The 13032-nt window shown below is 46.3% G+C and overlaps 1 protein-coding gene across 1 annotated transcript in view; it reads left to right on the top strand.

Annotated features, from left to right (window-relative positions):
* LOC126195572 (dynein axonemal heavy chain 2) overlaps positions 1-13032 on the top strand; it is a 957657-nt gene that overhangs the window by 782318 nt on the left and 162307 nt on the right. The gene's annotated exons all lie outside the window — the stretch shown is intronic.

The following is a 13032-nucleotide window of genomic DNA, read 5'->3' as shown; positions in this document are numbered from 1 at the left end:
AGGTACCTGATGCAGCACACAAATGATGAATATGTCAATATGCTTTTGGTGCTGGGTGCGTCCGATAACAAAGCTGCTGCTGCTGCTTGTGTGTATGCTGTATGGTATCCTCAAAGGTGCTATTCCAATAAGAATGCTTTTAATCACCTGTAGCAACGCCTTCAGGAACCCAGTAACCTTCATCCACGCGTAATGGAAAGAGGTTGTCCAAAGACTAAACATACCCCACAAACAAAGGACACAATTCTTGAAACCATTCACCTATCAGCTTGGTGAAGTACCTGTGGTATTGCAAGACACTTCCAAATATCTCTAAGACTGGCTGTTCATGTGAAGTATTGCACTATGAAAAACTGCATCCATATCATTACATGTTAACTCAAAACCAGTGGCTGGAAGACCGCATCCGACAAACACAGTTTTGTGAATGGTTTTGAGCAAATGGGAGATAACAAGCATTTTATAAATAACGTGTTTTGGACTGATGAATCTAGCTCTAGCATTTTCAACCTCTACAAAAATCATTATTGATCAGAACACACCACACATATCATCCATGAACATGGCTTTGAGGCACACTTTGGTATTAACCTATGGCTGGAATTGTGGGAGGAGTGGTTTTGGGCCCTTACCTATTGCAGGCAAATAGAATGCACTCCTGTATTGTACACTTCTTTGCAATAGTTTGCCTGATACATTAGAAAAAGTCCACTTGGTGTTCAGCAACAGCTATTATTTCAGCAAGATGGTGCACAGCTTCACTTTGGAATGAATGTGCATCACTATTTAAGTGAAGCACTTCCAGGGAAATGGATTGGTCATGGAGGTCCAATGTTCTGGTGTCCATGTTCCTCGGATCTTCTCCACTGGATTTTTATTTGTTGGGACAATTAAAGGAACAAGATTATAGCACTCCACCCATACATGTACATGGCCTAATAACTCGTGAGCATGCCGCTTTAGCAATGGTGGATGCAGGTGTATGGCATGGGATCCAGCAAAGTATGATCCAGATAGAGGCAAAATGATTGCAAATGCAAGGTGGTTGTTTTGAATATCTTCTCTAAAGTGAACTTACTCATACATATATATACTGGCTCTGTGAAGGTAACCCGGATGTCAAATGTACAGCATGGAATTATTGTGTGTAGCATAATGCACAATCTAGTATAGCCTATCTGTAGTGCTTTACCAGTCCCCTAGAACTTAGAACTACTTAAACCTAACTAACCTAAGGACATCACACACATCCATGCCCGAGGCAGGATTCGAACCTGCGACCGTAGCAGTCCCGCGGTTCCGGACTGCAGCACCTAGAACCGCACGGCCACCATGGCCAGCTTTTTGTACCTCATTGGGTATTTCAGCTGTAGCAGCTGCATAGTGTTACCAAAAGTCATGATCCCACAAAAGTCTGCGGATAACAAGAAGCATATCAAGTGTGAATCTATAGTGCTGGTGACAACAGATGTCACTTTACCAAATTGGTTATTGAACTAATCTAAATGAATGACTGATAGTTGTGTTCCTCAAATGCTTCCAACCAGTGGACATTTGTTGGAACTTTTGGGCTTTGTGCAGTCCTCTAACACATTACAGGTTCACTGCACTGTGTTGTCCACTCGATGTACCGAAGTTGTGTTTTCATTGTATATGCCACAACAGCCGTACATGTGGTTCAAACTGCTGGAACTTTCGTTTAGTGCCTATGGCATGTCTGATGACTGTTCATGGTTTATACTTAACATCAGCACTTCGTATGCTTAGACTCTACTAGTCTTGAGTACTGCTCAAGTGTTTGGAACCTGTACCAGGCCCACTTGAAGGAAGACATTGAAGCAAGTCAAAGGAGGGCTGCCAGATTTGTTACCATTAGGTTCAAACAGCACGCAAGTGTTATGGAGATGCTTCAGGAACTCAAATGAGAATCCCTATATGGGAGGTGACATTCTTTTCAAGAAACACTATTGAGAGAATTTAGAGAACCAGCATTTGAAGTTTACTGCAGAATCATTCTACTGCTGCCAACATATTTTTCATGTAAGGACCACAAAGATAAGATAGGAAAAATTAGGACTCAAAAACTGAGCCATATAGGCAGTTGTTTTATCCTCATTCTATTTGCAAGTGGAACAGGAAAGGAAATGACTAGTAATGGTACAGGGTACCCTCTGCCACACATCCTTTGAGGACTTGCAGAGTATGTATCTAGACATTGATGTATTACTGTCAGACATCACTCACATCACCCCCACCATCTGCAAATATCAACATTTCCCATTTGCTTCTTGGTGTATGGAAATCAAGAGACTTACACATACAACAAGTCTTAAATACTGAGGTTACTGGTAACAAACCCCATCAGAGTTTTGGCATCATCTGTAAATATAACTGACAGATACTGAAATTTCAGAACCCTATGGCAGGTGTGGTTTGATCCGCAACCATTTGCTATTACAAGTGCTTTGATTTTGAACAACAGTGGAGACTTATCTGCACAGATGCTTGTGGCCAATAAAATACATAATATTTTACAAAATGACAATTCAATTGAAACACATCAAACTTGTAATGGCCTCACAGCAACAGTCTCACATGATGCTACTCGAGGGCAACAGCTTCCACTAGTGGGACAGATCCACATGCTCCACCAAGACTTAATTGCTCTCAAGTAGCAAATCAGGGAAATTCAAACAACAGTACTGACTCAGAATAGCTGACAGCACAACAGCTGAAGGGATGCTTGTGACAACATCTGCAAGCAGTTGTAGACTTGGTGATGGTACCATCTACACTTCGGGCAACAGGAAAAGGCATGAAAATCCTGTAGTGGTTATCTAAATGACAACAGCGATCGGGTGTAGGGCGACTGATTGCTGTGAGATGATGTGCCTTTCTGCCAACATTCACAAGAAAAGTGTATGCAGTTTGCCATCACTCATGTCCTAAAGACAGTTGTCGCCAAATTATCCAACAGATCTGCATTCACCAGTATTGACAGTGTAAACATTCATATAAACTGGAGCAACACAACTTTCATAGCATTTTTTGTTGGCCACACCATTTTTAAGTCACAGACATAAATGTTTTGCATACATACTTCATTGACTCAGTATCAGATGTCAGTCTACTGTCAGTGAATCACAACAAAGAAGCTAACTGACCCGTGAATTACAACTGCTAATAACTCCAAAATTGCTACATTTGGTAAATGAACTGTGTTTATGAACATAGGTTTTAAGAAATCATTATACTGTACTTTCCTACTAGCTTATGTCACAGAGCCTCTTCTAAGTTCCAGTTTCCTGCAGCACTGTAACACTGACATATCCTTGGCCAGGCGCATACCAATGTGCAATGTCAAACTATTTGCAGATGCCTCTCATGTCATACATTACACCTCACCATGTGGTGTGCCACAACACAGTGATGTCCACAGTGTTTCAGCACTAGGTGCCATGACAGCTGATTTAGATTCCAGCAACTCAGGTCCTCACACTGACAACTACATGCCTGAGAATTCTTAAGTTTTAGAGTGTGCTTACCAACAGTCAAAAAGTCAAGGTATCATCCCAAAGGGAAGAAAACCAAACATTTCTACTGAGAGTAAAGTGTTACTTTCCAAAATTTGTGTGAAATCCATTAAATTGGAGGCTTCCCAAGCCAAACATTTTCCTGTTTACCAGCTTGCATCTACATCTCGAGTGTCTCAGGTAGCACCTATTAAGGAACAACCTATGCCTAGTTCTGCTGTTGTACACAGTGAAAGACATCACATTCAGACTACTCCCAGACCTCCTGTTATTTTCAGGGCTTGCAGACTACCACCATTGAATCTGCATCCACAGATGATATTGCTTCTCAAATGTTACTGCAACAGATCTCTCTGGCCACTCTAGCCAGAGTGGCTGGAGATACCAGTCATGAGTGCATGAGATGAGCTTCCTTTCTTTCTTTCTTTTCTGAAGAAGGCTTTTGCAAAAAGCTAAATGTGTATCATACTTTTCATTGTGCCTCTCTCCAATTAGACATGTCATATTTATGGTGAGTAGCAGTCTAGCCTTTCCATAATATAATTGATATTACCATCTGGACTTTCGGTTGTTAGACTGTTTAGCTAAATATCTAAGGATTATAGTTATGAGCAACTTGAACTTGAACCACACACAGAAAATTGTTTTGCATTATCACAAAATAGGGGAGAGAGTGTCACAGATATGATGAGGAAGTTGGCATGACAGTAATTAAAACAAATGAATTTTTTGTTGTGGCAAAATCTTTTCATGAAATCTCAATCACCAGGTTCCTCCCCCAAATGCATCTTATCTTGTTGACTCCCAACTGAATAATGAGAAATAGTTTGAAAGCAGTTCTTTCCACTCTCTTTCAGAAACCACACAAGTGTGAATTGCAGAGTAACCATGGAGGTGTAGATGTAGATTGCCTAACTGTACTGTTTTCTGTTGATGGTATAACTGTGTTACCAAAGTCAAAGAGAACTATTCATTTCTGAGTGCCATCATGACATCATAGACCTTGGAGAAAAAAGGTGACATTAGTCCATGAAATGATCATGTCTAGATTGAAAAGTTTGTGGCATAGAGTGCCATAAATATCGATATTTGTTCTGTGCATAAGTGTGCTATCTTTGAGGAGAGGGCTTTTGGCAGGATGTTGGATGCTAACGGCAGTTAGCCTCCGGACTTGTATCTGTGTAGAAACTAAGTGTGAATAAATCTGTATCTGAGTCAATTCTAGTTGTTTACCTACGACTATTCCATATTCCCTCACTGGTGACCCCGTTTCTGTGTAATACGCGTCCGAGTCACCGCCCGAAGGTTATTTACGCGCCTACCGTGTCGGGTTTCTCCGCGATCGCGAGGGCCTTTGTTCAGCTCCAGACAATGGCCTTTCAGCATTCACCGCCGCCCGGATTCCAGCAACATCTCTCCAGCACTCCTGCCGTCGTAGTGGACATGCCGCAAGAATCTTCGGAATCCTTCAGCCAGAACATGCAGTGGAATTCATCGAGTGCCGCCAGTTTCTTCCAACCGCCAACGGTTGTGGACTCTGGCTTTGTTAGCTTGGACCTTCCCACATGTTCTCCACAGAGTGTTGGTCGGAACATTCCTACTCCTGTGTCGAACACACAATTCAATACAGTTCGTGGCGTCGAGCGAGGTTTTGCTACTTTGGAAAATCCAGTAGTAAACTCAAACTCGAATCAGTTCCCGCCACGTGTGTATCCTTCCATGCCGGCTAGGTGTTCAATGCTCGCCAAACAGCAAATATCACACCGAGTGTGCATCCTAGTGGACGTGTGTGGGATCCTTGTTTTGCTTCTAATCAAGTCAACAATTCTGTACTGGACAGTAATTACTCCGACATCTACAACCAGCCCCACCACTCACGGTCGAGTGAATACTGTTTGCATAACTGACATTCACCGGCATACTTAAGCACTTGTGGCTTCTCTCCGAGCTACCACGTCAATGAGAATGCACATTTTGACTACGATCCTCACACCGTTCGAGCATCCGTCGCTTCTCAGCCGCCCCCCCGGCGTCAAGTGAATTTCGCGATTCCCGCATTACAGGACACCAATAATTCGGACTCGCAATCTTCTGCATGCTCTAATTCCGTCCGAAGTAATAGGCGCACCTCTGCAGTGACTGCAGTGCCTAATCTGCCAAAATTACCAGACTTCAAACCCGCTCACCCGGAGTTCTGGTTTAACCTGGTTGAGCAAACATTCAATGTCTGTGCTTTGGACAATGACGCACGCTTCGCCTGCCTCATAAACCATCTTCACGACCGCGTCGATTTAATTTACGATCTGGTCAAAGCACCCCCCCCCTAGTAGGGAAGTATGCTGTGGCGAAACAGACGATACTGGAGCGCGTCTCTAAAACCAGGAGAGAAAATGTGCGACAGCTCATCTACGAAGAGCGTCTCGGCGACAGGTCTCCGTCCCAGCTGTGGCGGTGCATCCGTCTTCTCGTCGATGAGCAAGGTATGCCTGATGACATGCTCGCAGAAATCTGGACTGAAAAGCTGCCTTTGCCTGTCCAGACTGCAATCTCTGCGTATGAAGATAGGCCAGTAAATGAACGTTTACGCGCCGCCGACAGAGCATACTCTGCCAGGCAACGTGAGCTCCGTGCACTGCATTCTGGACGTGACCACACTAAGACGCTTTCTGACGCCATGCCCTTGTCTGGTGCTGCTAATAACAAGTTTGTTAAAGTAGCCGCCCTGCCTGCACCTTCAACTCCCCGCAACGACAGTGCATCGGCCTCTGTGGAAGACTCTGAGGCACATACTCCGTCACCTAGCAAATACCCACAGGAACACAGGCCCGCCCAACCTTACTGTTTCTTCCACGCGAGATTCGGGGAGCAAGCTCGCAAATGCCAGTCACCGTGTTCTTACCCTAACTCCAACCGCAGATAGGCTACGGTGCCACCTCCTGCGATGTAAACAACGGGCACCATCCCACATTGCACTCCGTTTCGGACAATAACAGTAAGTGTGGTCGAGTCTATGTTCGCGATTTACGATCAGGTGTATGTTTTCTGGCAGACACTGGCACAGACGTCTCTTTGCTGCCGGTTTGCCTAGCAACCAATAAAGTGCAACCACACAAAACAGTACCTCGTGAGTGAACTTGTCTACCCTACAGTGTTCGGGTTCCACTTTGTATACAGTGAAACTTTCTCCTGAGTGCAAGCTGGAGTGGACGTTTCTAGTGTCAACAATTGAAGAACCTATTCTCGGAATTGATTTCATCAAGCACTATCAAGCCACCCCCCCCCCCTCCCCCTCTTAACAAAAATATTCCTTTCGCTTCGTCAAGTGACAGTTCGGCTAACACTAAACATGTGTGCTGTGCTAAGAAGTGTGTAAACCTATCCTTGGAGCTGCAATCTCGGACAAACAAGTGGCTAGTGGAGTGCGCCAAGTCTTCGAAGTTGCGGATGGAACGTATGGAAATGCTGCTGCATCTCCGCAACATACACCAGGAGTTGGCCTCCACACAACAACGCCTCGCGGCACTACAAGCAGACGACTCATCGGCTATAGGCAAGGTCAGTCCATGCCAATCTGGTGTTCCCGTGCCCGCGCATGTTAACGACAATGTTGTGAACTCTGTAAACTGTGTCAGCACCCCCTTTTGTAATGATAGTGTATGCCTGAGTGCTCATGCTCCTTGCGTTCCGAATGGACAATTAACTTGCCAAGCTCGTGGCAATGAACTACGGCCATCTGCTGTTCGGCCACGCCCACTCGTGCCTACAGCGCTCGTAGCGGCACGGCCCGCTACCAAGAACCAGTGTACCAACCTCGCCCATGTTAACACGTGTGCGGCCTTTACGCAGCCTACGAGCGGTTGGCACACCTGTACTTCCGTGCCCTCAGCGCTACAGCTTTGCCCGTCCGCCACTGCCTGCTCCGCTTCACGGACATCTGACTGTCGTGCCGCGCCACGTATTACAGTAGTCACTAATGGCACAGTTCATCGGTTACGTCTAACCGATGGGCCGCTCATAGCGCAATGCCCACGCCGCCTCAAGCCGGAATTTATGAAAATTGCAAAAGAACAATTGGATGATCTGTTACAAAAGGGAATAATTGAACCTTCTTCCGGTTGCTGGGCTAGTCCTATCCTGTTTGACCAAAAGAAAGACGGTACTTGGCGTATGGTCGGAGACTATAGGCGTTTAAATGCCCGCACCATCATTGATAAATATCCGGTCCCACACATTGCAGACTTCAATCATGCGCACGCAGGTGCAAAGTACTTCTCTGTTTTGGACTGTAAGCACGCATTTCATCAGATTCCTATGGCTCCGGAGGATATTGAAAAGACTGCCATAACCACTCCCTTCGGGCTGTTCCAATACAAATTTATGCCATTTGGGTTGAAAAACGCCCCCCAAACGTGGCAGCGTTTCATCAATCAAACTTTATCCCATCTAGACTTTTGTTTCGTTTACATGGACGACATATTGGTTTTTGCTTCTACTTTGGAACAGAGTGAGGAGCGTGTTCAAGTCGTGACAGATATTTTAGCAGCCACTGGTATTGAACTGAACAATAAAAAGACTCAATTGTACCAGTCATCCGTCACATTCCTAAGTTATGTTGTGTCATCGGACGGTCTGACACCACCACAGGACAAGATCAAGCCTGTTCTCAAGATGCTATGCCCTCAGACCTATAGGGAATTACGCAGGTTCATTGGAACAGTTAATTATTACCGGAAACATTTGCCAGCCGCTTCTGCGGTGCAGGCTCCTCTCACAGATGCTCTCGCTGGCCCACAAACTTCTGGCACCCGCCAGGTACCATGGACACCAGACATGGACAAGGCATTTAATGAACTCAAACAGCTGTTGGCCTCCGCTGTCACTATTGCTCACCCACGGGCTGACGCCACAATGTTTATCACTACTGACGCTAGTGACAATGCTATCGGCACAGTACTGAGTCAGACATACAATGATGTTACGACCCCCCTGCAGTTTTTCTCAAAAAAGCTAAACAACGCGCAGAAGAAATACTCAGCATTTGACAGAGAATTACTTGCAGTTTACGAGGCCATAAGACACTTCAGAACTGATGTTGAGGGACGAGATTTCTTGTGCTCACTGATCACAAGCCGTTGGTTCCTGCCATAAAAAAAATCCTGGGGCTGATCCGCCCCCACGACGCTTTCGTCACATCGATTACATCTTGCAATTTACAAATGACATTCGCTACATCCGAGGAGCGGACAATGTGGTCGCTGATTTTCTCTCGCGTGTTGGTGCTGTCACAACCTTAATTGACTTAACGGACCTACCTCGGTTGCAATCGGCAGACCCCGATACCATGCAGTTAATTTCAGACCACAGCTCCTCTCTCCAACCGGTACGCTCTACTTTCCCTGGCATATCTGACTTAGTGTGGTGTGATGAATCGACTGGTACGTTGCAGCCATTCATTCCTAAGCCCCTTCAACGCCAGGTCTTTGACAAACTACACACATTAGCACATCCCGGTGTCAAAGCTTCCACCCGTCTGGTAGCTGAACGGTTTGTCTGGAGAGACATGCGCCGTGACTGTCAGTCTTGGGCAAGGGCATGCATGGTGTGTCAACAGAACAAAGTTTCCAGGCACACTTCTCCACCCCTTGGCTGTTTTGCCCAACTGCCAGGCCGGTTTCACAATGTTCATGTCTACCTCGTAGGCCCTTTGCCCCCCTCCGAGGGTTTCCGTTACTTGTTTACAGATATTGACAGGATGACTCGGTGGGCTGAGGCTGTGCCTATTCCGAACATTACCTCTGAGACAGTAAGTCGAGCATTCTCAGATTCGTGGATCTCTAGATTTGGCTCACCTGTTTACCTCACCACTGACCAGGGGCGACAATTCGAGTCTTCAGTTTTCTCGGACTTATGTAAAATGTGTGGTATTGTCAAAATTCATACTTCTGCATACCACCCCCAAAGCAATGGGCTTGTCGAGCGATGGCATCACACCTTAAAGTCTGCCCTGCGTTGCCATGACTCACTATGGACAGAGGCACTGCCCTTCGTGCTTCTTGGCCTTTGTGCGACTTTCAAGGAAGACCTCAAGGGTTCCGTAGCCAAGTTTGTGTATGACCAACCTCTGGTTTTGCCTGGAGAATTAGTCACTCCGACCCCACTTCCACGGCCCTCTGAACTCCCTTCACTTCTGAAGCGGGTGCGCTTGCACTGCAGCAAAATTCAGCCGCCACCTCCGGCTGCTCATACACCTCCGCGCGTGTACGTACCGCGCACGCTAGACTCTTGTGAGTACGTGTTTCTCAGAGACGACTCAGTCAAAGCCCTGCTTCAGTCGCCCTACACAGGTCCTTACAAGGTCGTCAAACGCTCTGAGAATAACATGGATCTCCTCATAAAAGACTCTGTAACCACGGTCTCACTCAACCGAGTGAAACCAGCTTTCACTGAGCCTGAGGTGAACCTCCCTGATTCTGCCCCTATTTCTCCCACTCCTGCTTCGAGCGGCCATCCATCTTCCCATACCATGCATTCAAGTATTGATTCCCCACAGCGTGCTTCTCTGCCGAGCACTGCTCCTTCTCCGCGTTCATCTAATTCGAGTGGCCAATCTTTTCGGGGCTTCACTCCTCACAGCCCTCGCAGTCGAACTGCCAACCACTCGGATTCTACCATTGTGTTACCATCTTCGTGTGACAGCTCTTTGTCACGCTGTTCAATCCACGCTGGCTCCTCGTTGCCTTCAGTCACGCTCCCTCGTATGTCATCTGATTGCCCGAGGTCGTCTCCTGCGCAGTCCAGTGCACCTGCCACCCCCCTCTTAGCAGATGCTTCCCCCTGCCATGGCTTTCTCACACCTCCCTGCCTCCCTACCATTACTCGTACAGGTGCCATCCAAGAATTCACAACACATGTGCACCCTGATGACATACATAAATTATCTGTTGTCGTAGATGGCGATACGGTGTGTGTGGTACTCGCGTGTGACAATGTTGAGGGAGGTAGTGCAGAATCTCGTGTGGTGCGCCGCTTTAAATTGAGCAGAAGTGCTGCGTGTGGCAATTTGCGTGCCTTTGTTAGGCCTTCTGGCAAGGTGATTCTCCGCCTGCCGGCTGACAAAGTGCTACACCTCCACTCCAGGACGGGACGTCGTCTTCAGCCACCGGCGTTGCTTGCTGACTTCACCATCGACGTACCGGGTTTCACCCCCCGGTCTCGTACCAGTCGACCGCTTCCGCCTGACGCAGAAGAACTGTACGTTACCTTCCTAACTTCTTGCCCCCCCATTCACAGGGACGTACTCCATACTGTGCGGGGGGGGGGGGGGGGGGGGGCTATGTGGCGTAGAGCGCCATAAATATCGATATTTGTTCTGTGCGTAAGGGCTTTGGCCAGGATGTTGGATGCTAACGGCAGTTAGCCTCCGGACTTGTATCTGTGTAGAAGCTAAGTGTGAATAAATCTGTATCTGAGTGAATTCTAGTTGTTTACCTACAACTATTCCATATTCCCTCAAGTTTATCTATTTCACTGGGTAACAGAAAAGTGTCCTTGATTATAAAAGCTTCATGCAGATCCGAGCAGACTTTCACTGTCCTCTCTCTTAAATGAGGTATCAGTTCCCAAGGTACCGACTCCACACACTTTCTGATATTCCAAGATTTCCACCATCTCCATCCTTTGTTGTCATAGTTCATTTGTATGCTAATTCTTGGGTTGCGCGAACAACATTATATTTGAATCAACTCTGCCAGTCCCTGGTTATTTATGTCAGTGGTGAAATTTTGTAGTCTCTTGTAAGTACTGGTTTCTGATTCCTTGATCTTCTTTATCCTCTATCATAGTTTGTTATTATCAATGGTGTCATATCTTCACAGATATTGTAGCCTTTGTTGTTAAGCAGTGTCGCTGCCCTTCTACATCAGAACTCAGTGACAGCACATTGTTTTTCCTTATTCACTTGTAAGGAAACAGATGATTCTGCACACCTGTATAGTGGAAGAAGTGTTCCAACTACTTGTGTTGTATAGTAGACCAGATAACAAAGAATTCATTAGCATTTTTGCATCACTTTCCATATACACACACCAAAAAAAGTTTTACATCACCCTGGTTCCCAGAACTCCTGAAGATAGACGTTGACTGTGGATATTGTATCACAGACACAGTCTCGTTGACTGTTCAGAGATGTCACTAAACCCACCCAAAGATGTAAATAACCATGCATGAGCAGTACCTATTAGACAGAGGGGGTCCGACAGCTGAACAGTTCCAGTCATCCCACCAGGAAGAAGGTACACGGCTCATTTTGTCTGTAGTTCAACCATGCCTAGATGGTCAGTACTGCGGTTTGAACATGTCCGCATTGTTACTTTGTGCCATGAAGGGCGCTCAACAAGGGAAGTGTCCAGGCACCTCGGAGTGAACCACAGCGATGTTGTTTGGACATGGAGGAGATTCAGAGAGACAGGAACTGTCGATGACATGCCTCACTCAGGCCTCCTAAGGGCTCTGCTGCAGTGAATGACCGCTACATATGGATTATGGCTCGGAGGAACCCTGATGTCAGTGCCACCATGTTGAATAATGCTTTTCGTGCAACCACAGGACGTCGTGTTATGAATCAAACTGTGTGCAATAGGCTGCATGATGCGCAATTTCACTCCTGACATTTGTGGCGAGGTCCATCTTTGCAACCACGACACCATGCAGTGTGCTACAGATGGGCCCAACAACATGTCGAATGGACCGCTCAGGATTGGCATCATGTTCTCTTCACCGAGGAGTGTTACATATGCCTCCAACCAGACAATCTTTGGAGATGTGTTTGGAGGCAACCCAGTCAGGTTGAATGCCTTAGACACACTGTCCAGTGAGTGCAGCAAGGTGGAGGTTCCCTGCTGTTTTGGGATGGCATTATGTCGGGCCGACGTACACCACTGGTGGTCATGGAAGGCACCGTAATGGCTGTACGATACATGATGCCATCCTCTGACCAATAGTGCAACATATCGGCAGCATACTGGCACAGCTTTTGTCTTCATTGATACAATTTGTGCCCCCATTGTGCACATCTTCTGAATGGCTTCCTTCAGATAACGATATCGTTCGACTAGAGTGGCCAGCATGTTCTCCAGATATTAATCCTATCAAACATGCCTGGGATTGATTGAAAAGGGCTGTTTATGGACGACATGACCCACCAACCACTCTGAGGGATCTATATCGAATCGCCCTTGGGGAGTGGGACACTCTGGACCAACAGTGCCTTGATGAACTTGTGGATAGTATGCCACGATGAATACGGACATGCATCAGTGCAAGAGGGTGTGCCACTGGCTATCTGCCTTACATCATCATGTAGCGACAACAATACTTATGTCACAATTAATTCCAAAGTAAACTTGAATGGTAATCATATTGAAGTAGTAAACTGTGCATTTTTGCAATATTGAAACAGTGAACTGAAGTGGAATGATTTCTTCTGCCAGTGTGAGACTGG

This window comes from Schistocerca nitens, chromosome 7 (assembly GCF_023898315.1).
Source record: "Schistocerca nitens isolate TAMUIC-IGC-003100 chromosome 7, iqSchNite1.1, whole genome shotgun sequence".
Classification (NCBI taxonomy): Eukaryota; Metazoa; Arthropoda; class Insecta; order Orthoptera; family Acrididae; genus Schistocerca; species Schistocerca nitens.
This window is presented reverse-complemented; position numbering and strand designations above follow the sequence as displayed.